Below are 5,069 nucleotides of genomic sequence, written 5' to 3'. Positions count from 1 at the left end.
AATATCCAGAATTCATTTAGGGGCTTACATGGTAGGGTTGTCTTTGGAAGTGAGCAATAGTTTTTCTTCTGAATCAGGAAAGAATGTAGAAGAAAAATCATAGCTGTGGAGGAAGAAGGGACCACATAAAGAAGATATTAAGCAGTAGGCATTGCCCAAGTCAGACTTAGATAATATTTTCACCTTTTGTCTCAGCTCAGAAGACAAGACCTGTGAATAAGTGGGAGGGGTATGCAAATAGATGTGGGAAAGGAAGGAAAAGAAATGATTATATAATATTTTAAATTTAATTAAAAAAATATAACAGCTAATATTTGTTGAACTTTTACATCACAGTGAAGTACCCTCCTTAGTTTTTCATATATATTAACTAATTTAATCCTGGTAATAATTCTATGGAGTATGCATATCATTATTAGTTTAGGGATGGAAAGTTCAGGCACATATATTTAATATCTTATCGTGTGGGTGTCTTAGCCAATAAATATATCAGTCAATGCTTGAAGGCATCAAAAAATAGAATATGCAGCCCAAAAAATTGATTTGGGATGCCAAATAAAAATTTGTAACATCAAAATGTCCACAGTACTTACTTTGAGACCCTCTATATTCAAACAGTTCTGTTTGTAATTGTCTTGATGGCTTACACTAGGTATGTAGTACAAAAGTTAATTAGGTACAGTTCAAGTTATGGTATTGCAAAGAAACTGTAGGTTCATACAGAATATTTTCACAACTACTAACAGATAGTAGGGGCTCAAAAAATGTAGGCTATTTTTTTTAAGTTTTTTTAGGGTTTATTTATTTTTGAGACAAAGACAGAACATGAATGGGGGAGGGTCAGAGAGAGGGAGACACAGAATCCGAAGCAGGCTCTAGGCTCTGAACTGTCAGCACAGAGCCTGACACAGGGCTTGAATTCATGGACCGTGAGATCATGACCTGAGCCGAAGTCGGCCGCTTAACTGACAGAGCCACCCAGGCACCCCAAAAAAATGTTGGCTATTTTTATGTTTGGAGATATTCAACTTGATTGAAAGAAAGTATCCAGGAGATGAGAGCATTCCTTTTTTTGGCCCCCAGAAGCCAACTTACTTTATTTATTATATCAGAATCCCTGTATATACTGTTTGTTGTTTATCTAAGATTTCATACAACACAACATATACATTTCAAAAAATATTTCTTTTTTTAAAAACTTTTTTTAATGTATATTTTTGAGAGATTGAGTGTGAGTGGGGGAGGGGCAGAGAGAGGGAGACACAATCTGAAGCAGGCTCCAGGCTCTGAGCTGTCAGCACAGAGCCTGACATGTGATTGAACTCACGGACCGTGAGATCATGACCTGAGCTCAAGTCAGCCACTTAACCAAATGACCCACCCAGGCGCCTCTCAAAAAATATTTCTTGACTGCCTACCACATAAAGTAAGTGATGGGTGCAATCCACTTAAAAGGCACTGAATTTAAATAAGATGGATCATTGCTAGATTTGTTTATATACAAATTCTATATCCTCACATAATTGTTCATTTCCTGTTTTCTGCTTCTCTATTAGATGTGGCCTTAGTTTTCTTTATTTTTTAACCAATCTTCATAAGCTCTTTCTATAATATAGATACTATCTCTTATAAATGTTTACCTGGTGAAATAATTAATTTCAGGTTGAATTCATTATAAAGAAATGCAATTGATCATTGCAGGCTATTCATGATAAGATTCTGCAGTTTGAGTTCAACATGTCAACTTTCCAGAATACCACAGCTATGTCCATCATTTTCCTACTAACTGATGTTTCTGGGTTGGAAGTCTTCCACACCTGGATCTCCATTCCCTTCTGCTTTCTCTACATAACCACCCTCTCTGGAAACAGCCTGATTCTCTTTGCCATTGTCACTCAGCCCAGCCTCCACAAACTCATGTATTATTTCCTCTCCATGCTGCCCACCACTGACCTCGGCCTGTCCATATCTACCCTGGTCACCATGTTGGGTATATTCTGGTTTGATGCCAGGGAGATCAGCTTTAATGCCTGCCTGTCACAGATGTTTTTCATTCAACTTTACATTGTTATGGAGTCCTCAGTGCTGTTGGCCATGGCCTTTGATCGTTTTGTGGCCATCTCTAATCCTCTTAGATATGCTTCTATCTTAACTGAGCTTAAAACAGCACAGATTGGAATAGCAATCATCACCAGGGGGCACTAATCCAGACTCCTATGGTGTTGCTTCTTAAACGATTGCCCTTTTGCCACAGCCATGTGCTCTACCACTCATACTGCTTCTACCCTGACGTGATGAAGCTCTCGTGCACAGACACCAGGATCAATAGCGCAGTGGGGTTCACAGCCCTGATCACCACTGCTGGGGTAGACTTGGTCTTCATTATTTTTTCTAACTTGTTAATCGTTAAGACTGTCTTCAGCATTGCATCTTTGAAAGAGAGGAAGAAAGTCTTCAGCACATGTATCTCCCATATTGGGGCTGTTGCTGTATTCTATATTCCATTGATTAGTCTGTCCTTTGTTCGCAGATTTGGGAAATGGGCCCCACCTTATGTACATATCCTGGTTGCCAATACCTACCTGTTAATCCCCCTGTGCTGAACCCCATCATCTACAGTGTGAAGACCAAACAGATACGCAGAGCTGTGCTGAAAGTTCTCCATCCCAGTGCAACAAAAGAATAGATGGGTTTTTCAATGTTTTCTATTCTTTGTTATTGTATAGATGAGTAAAATGCCACTGATAGAAGTTAAAATGCTGAGACTCGTGCTTGGGGTAACAACATCCCAAAAGATCACTTTAGTTTTAAATAAGAAGACCATGGGCTAAGAGAGAAATTTAGGCTAAAATTATCTACCTATTATTTCCTCAGCCACAATGATATTAAAATTTGTTCATTTAAGATGAAAGATGTTCAATTACTGAGATAATCAGAATGAACCAGTTTGGATTTCAAATGTGGAGTTGTTTTTTTTGTTTGCTTTAAAGAAGAAGGTGGGAGGGGCACCTGGGTGGTTCAGTCGGTTAAGTGTCTGACTTCAGCTCAGGTCGTGATCTCGCGGTCGGTGAGTTCGAGCCCCACGTCGGGCTCTGTGCTGACAGCTCAGAGCCTGGAGCCTGTTTCAGATTCTGTGTCTCCATCTCTGTGACCCTCCCCTGCTCATGCTCTGTCTCTCTCTGTCTCAAAAATAAATAAACATTAAAAAAAATAAAAAAAAAATAAGAAGGTGGGAATAAAAAGTGTGTTAACAATAGCTTGTTACTGAATTTTATTATCTAAATCTGGCACATAAAATTGGCATTGCCCATGGTTATGGAATCATTCCAAATATTTTACTTTTTCTCTGCCTCTGACTTCCATAACCTTTAATATAATAGCTAGTATTATCATCAATACATGTTTTATTGCTTTGTCAGTAACCTGAACTTTTTGGTCAGATATTCTTACTTTCTCCTAGATCTTCAGGAAATATTTATAGCACAAACATCCTATGAAAAATAACTCTTCTTACTTCAACTTCAGTCTGTATGGTTTTTTCAGAAGTACTAATGTCATGCTTAATGCTTAATAAATCTGTTTTTGTTTTTGGCAAATATAATCTCAAGAGTACCAGGAACCAGATGCAGAGATATTTTAATCTGTTTGGATTTGTGATGCTATGTTTGGGCTTTCTCTTCAAGGAAGATTAAAGTGGGTATGTTAATCATGTTCTGGATAGGAAGACAGAAGTTATACCAGTGGTTAACACTGGGAGTATTTTTTTTTTTTCAACGTTTATTTATTTTATTTTTGGGACAGAGAGAGACAGAGCATGAACGGGGGAGGGGCAGAGAGAGAGGGAGACACAGAATCGGAAACAGGCTCCAGGCTCCGAGCCATCAGCCCAGAGCCCGACGCGGGGTTCGAACTCACGGACCGCGAGATCGTGACCTGGCTGAAGTCGGACGCTTAACCGACTGCGCCACCCAGGCGCCCCAACACTGGGAGTATTTAATACAAGATGAACAAGTATAGGTGGACTGAAGGCACAAAGGGAATACAGAAATAATAGAGATACTAACTGCAGGGTATCACTTCCACCTTTATGTCTGTGAGAACAAAGATAGGAGTTTGAAGTATTGAAAACTTAGAAGCATGGTGAAGGTCTTCCCCGAACTGACACTCAGACCCCTTATGAAAAGGTGCTGTCCTGTTGATTGTAGTACATCAGGAGCCAAGAGAACAGACCACCTAGATCCAAGACTCACACCCCTGTGAAGAGGCACTTCACAGCTGTAGCTCATGCTTCAGGAGCACAGAGGAGGACCCCTCATGGACCTGAGACTCAGACCCCTGAGACGCACCCCACTGATGTCTGGTTCTGTTTCTTCTGAGGAAGCATGATGAGATTTTGCTGGGAGTATTGGGAAGAAATAAAACTAGAAGGAAGAACCAGTGATATTGGCGTTGTTGTGTGGCATTGACAGGAATCACAAGCAAACATGCTGGGATACTCATTCTTTTAGTAGCTTCCAGTTTCCTTCTATCATATTCCAATTAACAGAACATAGCAGGGAACCAGCTGGCAAATGATAATTGTGTTTCATGATTCCCACCCTTATTATCAAAGCAGAGTATAAAGAATTGTAGTTATATATTTTTTTAATTTCTATTTATTTATTTATTTATTTAATTTTTATTTTTTTCAATATATGAAGTTTATTGTCAAATTGGTTTCCATACAACACCCAGTGCTCATCCCAAAAGGTGCCCTCCTCAATACCCATCACCCACCCTTCCCTCCTTCCCATCCCCCATCAACCCTCAGTTTGTTCTCAGTTTTTAAGAGTCTCTTATGCTTTGGCTCTCTCCCACTCTAACCTTTTTTTTTTCTTCCCCTCCCCCATGGGTTTCTGTTAAGTTTCGCAGGATCCACATAAGAGTGAAAACATGGTATCTCTCTTTCTCTGTATGGCTTATTTCACTTAGCATCACACTCTCCAGTTCCATCCATGTTGCTACAAAGGGCCATATTTCATTCTTTCTCATTGCCATGTAGTACTCCATTGTGTATATAAACCACAATT

General features: G+C 39.5%; 1 pseudogene; it reads left to right on the top strand.

The window, feature by feature from the left end:
- The first annotated feature begins 1,387 nt into the window (after nt 1–1,387).
- Nucleotides 1,388–2,778, top strand: LOC112865727 (olfactory receptor OR51C1-like; annotated as a pseudogene).
- Nucleotides 2,779–5,069: the final 2,291 nt, after the last annotated feature.

The sequence above is a fragment of the Puma concolor genome, chromosome D1, assembly GCF_028749965.1.
Source record: "Puma concolor isolate L17-30 chromosome D1, mPumCon1.1.hap2, whole genome shotgun sequence".
Taxonomy (NCBI): Eukaryota; Metazoa; Chordata; class Mammalia; order Carnivora; family Felidae; genus Puma; species Puma concolor.
The sequence above is the reverse complement of the archived record's forward strand: the minus strand, read 5'-3'. Positions and strand labels throughout refer to the sequence as shown.